Below are 12436 nucleotides of genomic sequence, written 5' to 3'. Positions count from 1 at the left end.
TCACTGCTCTTACAGTAAAGAATCCCAATATGTGATGATGATTCATTCTTCTGTCCTCTAGACCAGAGGTCCCCAACCGCCGGTCCGCGGACCAGGACCGGGCCGTTGGGGTTTTTCAGCCGGTCCGCGGGGAGAGGGGGCCCCTCCAGCCTCCAGCAGGGCCGCCATCAGGGCATGACTGCCCTGACTCCAGTATGGGGCCCGGCCGGTAGGAGCCCCCTCGGAGCCCCCCTCTTGTGCGTCTCTCTCCTCATGGGGCCCCCGGCCGCATGCTAAGCGCCGGGTCCGGGACATCTTAGCGCTGCGCTGCTGCGGCAGCACCTTCATGATTCCCCTGACTTCCGGTCATGTGACGGCGCCGTCACATGGCCGGAAGTCAGGAGAACCTGGTGTCAGCGATTTGGACGAGCGCCAGGATTCTGCAGGGATCGCATGGGGGTAAGTATAACAAGTTTTATTTTTTTTTAAATACAATTAACTAGGAGTGGGGGGAATGGGAGATGCACATGGGGGGAGGGGAGAGATGAGAGATGCACATGGGGGAGGGGAGAGATGAGAGATCCACATGGGGGGGAGGGGAGAGATGAGAGATGCACATGGGGGAGGGGAGAGATGAGAGATCCACATGAGGGGGAGGGGAGAGATGAGAGATGCACATGGGGGAGGGGAGAGATGAGAGATCCACATGGGGGGGAGGGGAGAGATGAGAGATGCACATGGGAGGGAGGGGAGAGATGAGAGATGCACATGGGGGGAGGGGAGAGATGAGAGATGCACATGGGAGGGAGGGGAGAGATGAGAGATGCACGGGGGGGTGAGAGATGCACGGGGGGGTGAGAGATGCACGGGGGGGATGAGAGATCCACGGGGGGGATGAGAGATGCACGGGGGGTGGATGAGAGATGCACGGGGGGTGGATGAGAGATGCACGGGGGGGTGAGAGATGCACGGGGGGTGGATGAGAGATGCACGGGGGGGTGAGAGATGCACGGGGGGTGAGAGATGCACGGGGGGGATGAGAGATGCACGGAGGGGATGAGAGATGCACGGAGGGGATGAGAGATGCACGGGGGGTGGATGAGAGATGCACGGAGGGGGATGAGAGATGCACGGAGGGGGATGAGAGATGCACGGGGGGGGATGAGAGATGCACGGGGGTGAGCTGCACATGGGGGGGTGAGAGATGCACATGGGGGGGTTATGTTTACATAACTTTGTTGCCTTATGAAGGGCGGGGGGGCCCCCAAAAATTTCTTGCACAGGGGCCCACTACAGTCTGTGTCCGCCCCTGGGATGAAGTAAATGCAGCTGAACAGCAGCTGTCAGGACAGCTGCCCTGTCCTGCTGCAGGGCGTGATGGGGCCTCAGTGATGCGGCTCCTGGCACAGCACATTATGTGGGGCTCCTGGCATAGCTCCTGGCGGGGACCTGGTCTACACTATATGATAAGTATGCACTAAACTCCAAATCCTTCCATTACCCCGCCCCCATATGACCAAAGCCCCGCCCACCCCACCCCCTCCTTGCTGGGCCATGGAAAAATGATCTTGCTTCAAGCCGGTCCCTGGTGCAAAAAAGGTTGGGGACCACTGCTCTAGACGTAGATGATGCCCCCTTGTTACCGGTGCAGCCCTTTTCTGACTGCCCCATGTCTTTTGACGATGGGTGGTCAAGGTCCTGAGTCGAGCACATGATTGCCAGGTGTCTGCCAGGGATAGAATAGCTACTGGGTTTTAGCAGTGTTTGATCACTATAGGGGCTGTTTGTCCTACACCAAGGGTTCCTTTGAATTCCCCAGTTATAGTAAAAAATTGAGCAATAGAAAAAAATCAATGTGCCCTGGAGATCTTTTATGCCCTCAGTGAGCATGCTGTAATCACTCCATGGCACACTGATTGACGGCCATCTGTGAACACAAACACACATACACACTGAAGAGCAGGCTGTCAATCAAAGTGTAGGGGAGTGATTACAGCATTTCACTGTGTAGTGAACCCCCCTGTAGCTACACCTTGGTTGCATAACTTCATTATCCCAACACTTCAGTTTTTTGTGTTTAAACCCATGTAACTGCAGCACGCTTTTGGATTGCAATGTGCGTAAAAATATACAGCTTTACATATACAGCACTGCGTGTGGTTCGGACGTGGAATGGCTTCCTGTCACTTATCTGTATGTATTTGAATAGCAGCATTGTGTGACCTTATCCGGGTAGGAATGACCCACTTTCTTCTCTCCTCCTAAGTAGCTAGAGCTATTGCCTTTACAGCAGTAGCTAATCTCCTTCACAAGGTGCATTGGAGCAGAGCTATTACTCCATACTTTCCCTGACTGCAGGATTTTACATATCTTTGTAAAGTGTGTGACATTATTTGGATATAAAAAATATTTTCTTTTATTTTTAAATTCATCATAAATGGTTGCTGGTCATGTTATTTATGGATGGAACTGGCATCCACCTACCCAGCATTCATGTTCTGGGCAGACTGAATGGTTCTCCATGTTTGTGCATAACTTTGTGGCTGGGAAAAATGCAAACTACTTTGAAATCTTTGATCTACATATTAATTGCATGGAGATTTCAGACAGATTTATGGGCATTAATCTAGTCCACCTGACTTATTCTATCATTCCAATACCCAGTGGCTAGAGTCTGATGAGCCCCAATGCAAGATTTGGACTGGGCCCATCCCCCCCATCACCCTCCATCCTGGAATATATGTCCCTTATCCTGGCCCCATCCTGGTATATATATCCCCCAACATGGTATATACAGTACAGACCAAAAGTTTGGACACACCTTCTCATTTAAAGATTTTTCTGTATTTTCATGACTATGAAAATTGTACATTCACACTGAAGGCATCAAAACTATGAATTAACACATGTGGAATTATATACTTAACAAAAAAGTGTGAAACAACTGAAAATATGTCTTATATTCTAGATTCTTCAAAGTAGCCACCTTTTGCTTTGATGACTGCTTTGCAGACTCTTGGCATTCTCTTGATGAGCTTCAAGAGATAGTCACCAGAAATGGTCTTCCAACAATCTTGAAGGAGTTCCCAGAGATGCTTAGCACTTGTTGGCCCCTTTGCCTTCACTCTGCGGTCCAGCTCACCCCAAACCATCTCGAATGGGTTTCATGTCTGGTGACTGTGGAGGCCAGGTCATCTGGCGTAGCACCCCATCACTCTCCTTATTGGTCAAATAGCCCTTACACAGCCTGGAGGTGTGTTTGGGGTCATTGTCCTGTTGAAAAATAAATGATGGTCCAACTAAACGCAAACCGGATGGAATAGCATGCCGCTGCAAGATGCTGTGGTAGCCATGCTGGTTCAGTATGCCTTCAATTTTGAATAAATCCCCAACAGTGTCACCAGCAAAGCACCCCCACACCATCACACCTCCTCCTCCATGCTTCACGCTGGGAACCAGGCATGTAGAGTCCATCTGTTCACCTTTTCTGCGTCGCACAAAGACACGGTGGTTGGAACCAAAGATCTCAAATTTGGACTCATCAGACCAAAGCACAGATTTCCACTGGTCTAATGTCCATTCCTTGTGTTCTTTAGCCCAAACAAGTCTCTTCTGCTTGTTGCCTGTCCTTAGCAGTGGTTTCCTAGCAGCTATTTTACCATGAAGGCCTGCTGCACAAAGTCTCCTCTTAACAGTTCTTGTAGAGATGTGTTTGCTGCTAGAACTCTGCTAGAACTCTGTGTGGCATTGACCTGGTCTCTAATCTGAGCTGCTGTTAACCTGCGATTTCTGAGGCTGGTGACTCGGATAAACTTATCCTCAGAAGCAGAGGTGACTCTTGGTCTTCCTTTCCTGGGGCGGTCCTCATGTGAGCCAGTTTCTTTGTAGCGCTTGATGGTTTTTGCAACTGCACTTGGGGACACTTTCAAAGTTTGCCCAATTTTTCGCACTGACTGACCTTCATTTCTTAAAGTAATGATGGCCACTCGTTTTTCTTTACTTAGCTGTTTTTTTCTTGCCATAATACAGATTCTAACAGTCTATTCAGTAGGACTGTCAGCTGTGTATCCACCAGACTTCTGCACAACACAACTGATGGTCCCAACCCCATTTATAAGGCAAGAAATCCCACTTATTAAACCTGACAGGGCACACCTGTGAAGTGAAAACCATTTCCGGTGACTACCTCTTGATGCTCATCAAGAGAATGCCAAGAGTGTGCAAAGCAGTCATCAAAGCAAAAGGTGGCTACTTTGAAGAACCTAGAATATAAGACATATTTTCAGTTGTTTCACACTTTTTTGTTATATAATTCCACATGTGTTAATTCATAGTTTTGATGCCTTCAGTGTGAATGTATAATTTTCATAGTCATGAAAATATAGAAAAATCTTTAAATGAGAAGGTGTGTCCAAACTTTTGGTCTGTACTGTTTGTCCCTTATCCTGGCCCCATCCTGGTATATATATCCCCCAACATGGTATATATGTCCCTTATCCTGGGCCCCGTCCTGGTAAATGTCCCTTATCCTGGTATATATATCCCCCATCCTGGTATATATATCCCACAACCTGATATATATGTCCCTTATCCTGGGCCCCATCCTGGTATATATATCCACCATCCTGGTATATGTCCCTTATCCTGGTATATATATCCCCCATCCTGGTATATATATCCCCCATCTTGGTATATGTCCCCTGTTCTGCTGATGTTCTTTAAGATATAAAAAAAATTAAATAAACCATTATACTCACCTCCCCCATCCTTTTCTGAAGCCAGCAGCTGACTTCAGCGTGTAAGCGACGGGAGCGCATTACGTCACTGCCATGCGTCCATGGTCACGTGCACGCAGACGTCAGCTGATTGGCCGGTAGCTTGTATTGCCGCGCACGGACCCAACGGATCTGTGCGCCACAATACACTTCAGCTGGATCCAGCTGAAGTATTAGCTGGTGTCGGCGAGCCTCTCACCTGCCAGACCTGGTTGTGGTGGAGACCTCTACGACCGCGGTATTTACTCCCCTGCCGATACCTTTACAATATCATGGGCGATCACATTAGTACCAGAACAGCTAGGCCTCATTCAGACATCAGAGATTTTCCTTGTACTTAAAGGGAATCTGTCACCTGTTTTTTGCCAAGCAGAGAGCAAGATAATGTAGGGACAGAGACCCTATTTCCAGCGATGTGTCACTTACTGGTCTTATTGCTGTAGTTTTGATAAAATCAAACTCTGACAAGCTACCCTGTACCTGCGGAAGAAAAGCATCCTCACAGCATGATGCCATCACCATGTTTGACGGTGGGGATGGTGTTTTCAGGGTGATGTGCAGTGTTAGTTTTCTGCTACACACAGCATTTTTCATTTAGCCCAAAAGTTTTACTTTGGTCTCATCTGACCTCGAGCACATTCTTCCACATGCTAGCTGTGTCCTCTACATGGCTATTTGCAAACTGCAAATGGGACTTCTAATGGATTGCTTTCAAAACTGGCTTTATTCTTGCCACTCTTCCATAAAGGCCAGATTTGTGGGGTATACGACTAAGACTTGAAACAGACTAGCATATGGCATCCGATGCGAGAGCATTGGATTCCATATGCTAGTGACTCTCGTGTCATGCTACTGTGCTCCGATCCGCTCGCATGAGAGAATCCCAGCACAGCTGCGGAGGAGATAGAGAAATTAATTGTGCGAGTGACTTGTATGGGTGCGAGTGAGTTGAGTCTCGCTGCAAATCGCAGCATACTACGATTGTTCACTCATGTTGAATCAGCATGAGAAAATAATCGCAAATACTTGCTACAGTGTATTGCTTTTTCAAGGCACTGTATGCACAAGGAAATTCATAACTGCTAACTGACCAGTTGCTATTTGTATGTTTTTCATTTTTTCTGTTAAAATGCAACATAGGAAGTTTGATTATGTTGTCTCGACATGTCCAGTCTTTTTTTTTCTCTCCAAAGCCAAAGGTAGATGTTGGAGACCATCCTCCATACACATTAGATTATGAAGGATATGGTCACACCTGCAGTCTTGGCTCTATTTGCAGATCCCGAGATACTGCACTATTTTTCCTAGTAGGTATGTACAATCTTTTTTTTCGGGTAAAATTTCAGGCGCCAACACAGAACGCCAAAGACCCTATTAGCAGTCAGTTGGATGTGTTGCGTGCCATTGATTTCTGTCTTGTGACATATCTGTCTCTCTGCCAATTTCTGGCTCTGTGACAGAGTAGAACAACAGAATTAACGAACAAAGATGCGAACAGCGACTAATCTAATGTGCAAGGCCTGCTTTAGGGATGACAGTAAGATGAGACTTCACTGATTTTAGCAGGGGCCCATGTATATTGGAAATAGAATCTAAAGGACATTAAATAGGCTGGAAGGAAAATACTTAGAAAGACTTGAAAGATGTCTCCAGATCCCAGTATTTGACTGTAACTAGCAGGGCTGTGGAGTCGGAGTCGTGGCGTCGGAGTCGGTGCCCATTTTGGTGGACTCGGACTTGGAGTCGGTATAAAATGGACCGACTGACTCCTAAAATATAAAATAAATTGGGTTCAGTTGTACAATGCAGGATGTGCTGTAAATGTTTTCATAAGAATTTGGGAAAGTTATGAAATGTCCTATAAATGTCTGTTCTGTTCCTGATCTAAGGGTCTCTGCTTTTAGTTGAGATGAATCTGTGCTGCACTTTATGTACACGCTCAATAGTGAGGCGGTGGCAATGCTGTGGATTCGGGAGTCAGAGAAATGTCGGAGTCGGAGGTTTGGCTTACCGACTCCACAGCCCTGGTAGCTAGGTCTAATGAACTCTGCTGGTAAGGCTTGAATAGTCAACATTATCTTTTCCATAAAAGAACTATGGGAAGAACTGCAGCCTATGTCAAAGAGAACCTGTCTTGTAATGTAAAGTGCTGCAGTTTACCTAACAGGTGCAGAAAATCTGCAACATCAAAAACTCACCAAATACCCATCATGGGAACGCAGTTTAATTGTGCTTTCACACTGCGTCCTTCTCCGCGTTCAGTGGTCCCATCAGAGTTTACGTCCAAACCCCCAGCAAAACGGGATTCTGCGTATGCACCAATGGTGCCATAGACTATAATGGTGCAGGCGGAGTCACCGTGTGCTCTGACGTGCATAATTTTCGGCCATATATGCCTACTGGAGGCGAGCACCCAGACGTAGTAGATTGCGTCTGAGTATCTGTGTCCAGTAGGCGTTTACACCCGAAAACGATGCACGTTAGAGCCAGCGCTGTGGAGTCTGAGTCGTGGAGTCGAAGTCGGAGCCCATTTTGGTGGAGTCGGAGTCTGAGTCGGTATAAAATGGACCAACTCCGACTCCTAAAATCTAATATATAAAGCTGAATGTGTGTGTGTGTGTGTGTATGTATGTATGTATGTATGTATGTATGTGTGTATGTCTGGACCCCGAGAGCATCATAGGCTATGTTGTGAGGCGAAATTTTAACCCCGTGCGTTCCAATTCACCAAACAATTTTTCCCCTATCTACATAATGGGGGAAAAGTGAAAGGAAAAGTGTTGGAGGCAAATTGACAGCTGCCACATGTGAACAAGGGAGAATTAAAGAATGAGAGCGATGGCGCCAAAGCGTATATACCGTACAGTTGCTAAGGTGGGGCCCCGACATGGGATACTCATACTCACCACAGACGAGGATATGAACACACACACAAAATGCGCCACACACTACCACGTGCTTGAACACACATACCAACCTCAGCACACACAAAACGCATCTCACAAAGATTTATCAGGCTGCCAATAGCAACCAATCACAGTTCAGCTTCTATTTTGCTACAGTTAATTAATATGAGCTGTGATTGGTTAGTATAGGCAACAAAGGACATTCTCAATATAACAAAGCTTGTGTAAGGTAATAAGATGTCAGTTAGGGTGTGCTGGTGGAAAGGCTGATGTCAGTCACATTACTTCTATGTGAGAGGATATAGAAACTGCCAGTTCCAGACTATTTTTACCACAATAATGCCTCATAAGAAAAGGAATTTCATGGCACGAATGTCAGCTGATGCGAAAAGAAAAGCTGCATTACGGGCCAATTAAAAATGTGAAGACCAAGAAGCAAGGCTGACACACATGAGAACAGCAGCTGCTTCCTCAACAGCCAATGAACTTTCTGAGCAGAGGGAAGCGAGGCTTGCAGACAAGAGAACAAGAGCTGCTTCCTTAAGGGCCAATGAACTTTCTGAGGAGAGGGAAGTGAGGCTTGCAGACAAGAGAACAAGAGCTGATTCCTTAAGGGCCAATGAACTTTCTGAGGAGAGGGAAGTGAGGCTTGCAGGCATGAAAACAAGAGCTGCTTCCTCAAGAGCCAATGAACTTTCTGAGGAAAGGGAAGCGAGGCTTGCAGACATGAAAACAAGAGCTGCTTCCTCAAGGGCCAATGAACTTTCTTAGGAGAGGGAAGCGAGGCTTGCAGACATGAAAACAAGAGCTGCTTCCTCAAGAGCCAATGAACTTTCTGAGGAGAGGGAAGCGAGGCTTGCAGACATGAAAACAAGAGCTGCTTCCTCAAGGTCCAATGAACTTTCTGAGGAAAGGTAAGCGAGGCTTGCAGACAAGAGAACAAGAACTGCTTCCTCAATAGCCAATGAACTTTCTATCTATTTGTTTTGTGGTTTTTGTGTGTAGAATAAATTTTTGTTAACACATTCTATTTTGCTAACAGCAGTTATTAACCCGGGCGAAGCCGGGTAGTACAGCTAGTATATAATAAATTGGGTACAGTAGTTAAATTCAGTTTGTGGGGAATATTTTTTCATAAGAATTTGGGAAAGTTATGAAATGTCCTATAAATGTCTGTCCTATTCCTGATCTAAGGGTCTAGACTTTTAGCTGAGATGAATCTGTGCTACAGTAAATTTATCACTTAAACATGAGTCATGTATGAGGGAGTCGGAGTTGGAGTCGGTGTCATGGAAATTGAGGAGTCGGAGTTAGAAGTTTGGCTTTCCGACTCCACAGCCCTGGTTAGAGCACACGATGATTCTTTTGGCATCATTTTAGTCAATGGCCCATCGGCGCATATGTCTGAATCCTGTTTTGGGGGGCGATTAGACATAAGCCCTGACAGGACCACTGAACGTGGAGAAGAACGCAGTGTGAAAGCACTCTCAAAGGGGTTTTCCCGTGAACAAAAGTTATTTTTAATCAATAGATCTTGGAATGATAGTAAGTTCCACAATTGAATGTGTTTAAATAAAATGTTCCTGTGCTGATATAATCTTATATATATGTAGGGACATGGTCTGATCATACCACATCTCCTGGGCAGGGGAGGAAGCAAAAGAGTATACAGACATTACAGCAGGGAATCACAGCTAATTCTTTCTTTGAAGTAAAACATTGTTTATAAACAGGCAGGGAAAAGTTTTTACCGCAGAAAAAGAATCCTCTGTGATCCCCTGCTGTAATGTCTGTATACTCTTTTGCATCCTCCCCTGCCCAGGAGCTGTGGTATGATCAGACCATGTCCCTGTACGGTCAGACACAGCCATTACACAGTACACAGCAGGGGCACATTTATAAGATTATCTCAGCACAGGAACATTTTAATTAGACACATCCAACCGTGGAAATTATTATTATTCCAAGATCTATTGATTAAAATGAACTTTTGTTCGTGGGAAAACCCCTTTAAGTGTATGATTGCTGTATAAATCCAAAACAAGTAGTTGTTCTTTTCTGTTGCAAATAAACAGTCAAAACTCTTGGCTTTTGGGACTATTATGTAGTAGGGCAAAGATGGCATTTATCCCATGTAGACCTTTTAACCTGTTCGGGCGATTTGCTAATTTAAGAAGTTTGATGATATCTACCCTGACATTTGAAAGGTGACATTTCTGGCCAGTGTTGTCCGTGTCTCTGGTTTCTTATATTCCTATATTTAGCCTGGAGGCAATGACAGCTGAGCAAGAGGGTGGTTAAAAATATAGGGCGCTCACAAGGAGGACAGGGGTTCAGATTGAAGGTCTGAGAAATATGAACATCTGCTCATCCATTATCATGGCATGTATATCTATATATGTATATTCACACATTACTTGCATATATTGTATATGGGTGCAAGTAGTCGTAGATCATCCTTACAAGTACACATTATAACAATTGATTTTTTTTCTGGCAATATTAGGTTCCTATTACACCATGAGCAGAGGATTAATATAAAGCTCCAGGGCACCTACCTGCCATGTGTCATCTATAGCGCTTCCAATGCTGCCGACCGGGGCCCAGATGTGACTGCTACTAATGAAACCCCTACAGTTGTGCCCCTGGTTGGGGCGCCTGTAGACGAGCATATCAAAAATCGTCCGAATTTCATTCAGAAAACTTGGATGACTTTTTTTTACTTTTCATCAGATTTTCATCCATGTGCCATTAGTGTGTCTGTTTTTTTCCATCCATGTGCCATCCGTGTGATGTCCGTGTACGACCCGTTTTCATACAACTACATTAAAACATGTAGATGATCACATACAGTTTCCTAGGTGGTTTATAATATAAATCTATCTGTAAGAATCAAATGCCGATTTATATGCTCTTTTCCATGAGGTCTATGGCCAATATGATAAGGTATTGATTCTCCTAACAAAATAGAGAAGAAAGGACTCCTGGCGTAAACCTGCCAGAAGAACACTCCTTAGTCTGTCTAGTATAACTATGGGCAGCATTGGTACATTATAATATAAATTGAGATGTATTTATTTTAAAAGGGAAAGGTTAAATCACACTCAGATGCCCCCTAATGTACAATCCCGCCTGCACCACTCTTTCTCTGCCTTTACAAATGTCATACACAGAAATTCATACGCAGTTGTCTATTTTCATAAGCATCCTGAAAGCTTTCATCTCTGACATTGGTCATATCTGTATTCAGGGTTGGACTGGCCCACCAGAGAACCGGAGAATCCTCCGGTGGGCCCTGGCTTCCCCTTCAGGAAAGTTCATAGTGCAAACCTTGCAGCTGCTATGGGGCTCTTAAGTGGGGGACAAAGGTGGGCCCTCAGAATCAAATCCTCTGGTAGGTCCAATGTTCTTCAGTCTGACACTGTCTGTATTTCTATAGTAGTGCAGGTATGTTACTTGCAAATGCCATTCATCCAGATCGCTTTCCCTACTTATCGGCCCTGGAGATAGATAAAGTGTAACCTGAAGCTTCTAAGCCCCAATGGGAGGTTTGTACCAGCCCCAGCCATCTCCTGCAATGTATAGAATCTGTATTGTAACCGCGGACAGTGTATTCTGCTGATTTCGCTTCGGATCCATGACAATTCCACAACAAAATCCACCTGTGGCTGTTTAATCGGAAAATGACCTATAGTTTAATTCAGGTTCTTATGTTAACTATATTTTATTTTTAAATTGATGGTTTTCATTATACTTCAATTTTCCATACTACTGTCTATAGGTATTACATATATCAATAATTAAATTTGCAGTTTTCACGCAGTCAACTAGGCCTTATACTAGACTCATACCTGTTCTCTATGGACGACTTTTCACCAGTCTCATTATCATCACAGTAGGATTACAATCAGGAGCGGACACAGACAGGCGTGGGCCCCTATGTAACAACAGTATATGGGCCCTTTGCAGTCCGATCGCTCATCATTATGCACAATTCCACCTGCTTTGGAGATAGATGTGGGCCCCTTTGCCTTTGGGCCCCTGTGTGATTGCACAGGTTGGACCAATGATATGTGTAAGTGTGGGTCTAATATTAGGTAAAGTGGTTAGTGTGACAAATGGCATTTTTTTAAAACATAGACAATGATCTAAAAACAAAAAAAAATGAAAAAATACTTTTAAGCAATAGGTAATTTTAATATCCCTATTCTTCATCGTCGAAATATATTTGCAAACTGATGATGAGTGTTAGCCTTTGACTGTCCAAACAGTTGGGAGTTACATGTTCTGTGGTGTCTAGATAAGAGTTTTGAACAAGGGAGGAGCCACTGTCCCAGAACATAAAACCACGACCAACATCCTCAGTTATTAAGCAAAAAAACCCCAACAGATTGACAGCGTTTCTTAGGAACGATCTCTTATTCACAGTTGCTACATTTCAGCTCACACTTGGGACTAAGCAATTTAGCCATTCATTGGCTTTAGTGCATGTCTTGTTACATTTCAGTGTTATCAAGAAAAAGGAGATAATCAGAAAGTAGGCCTTGTTATAAAATGTAATGCGATTCCTCTTCCTATCTTACCATTACCACAAAAGGATAATTGTTTTGACACTAGTCACTATTCACGGACAAGCCGTGAGGCAGGGTAGTAAAACGTTCCAGGGTCAGATACCAAGAGAGCACATAGTAAACTAAAGAAGAAAGACAAAGGTGAAGTCATGTCACGGTCCGAGGTCAGAATACCAGGAAGATAGCAAATCAGAGCAAAGGGGCT

At 44.9% G+C, this 12436-nt stretch overlaps 1 protein-coding gene across 1 annotated transcript in view; it reads left to right on the top strand.

Annotated features, from left to right (window-relative positions):
* The window catches only part of LOC141273576 (hexokinase-1), a 63368-nt gene that overhangs the window by 15832 nt on the left and 35100 nt on the right, over nucleotides 1–12436 (top strand). The window lies entirely within an intron of this gene.

This window comes from Phyllobates terribilis, unplaced genomic scaffold, assembly GCF_046119375.1.
Source record: "Phyllobates terribilis strain yellow unplaced genomic scaffold, ASM4611937v1 Scaffold_5__5_contigs__length_657084704, whole genome shotgun sequence".
NCBI classification, from domain to species: Eukaryota; Metazoa; Chordata; class Amphibia; order Anura; family Dendrobatidae; genus Phyllobates; species Phyllobates terribilis.
The sequence above is the reverse complement of the archived record's forward strand: the minus strand, read 5'-3'. Positions and strand labels throughout refer to the sequence as shown.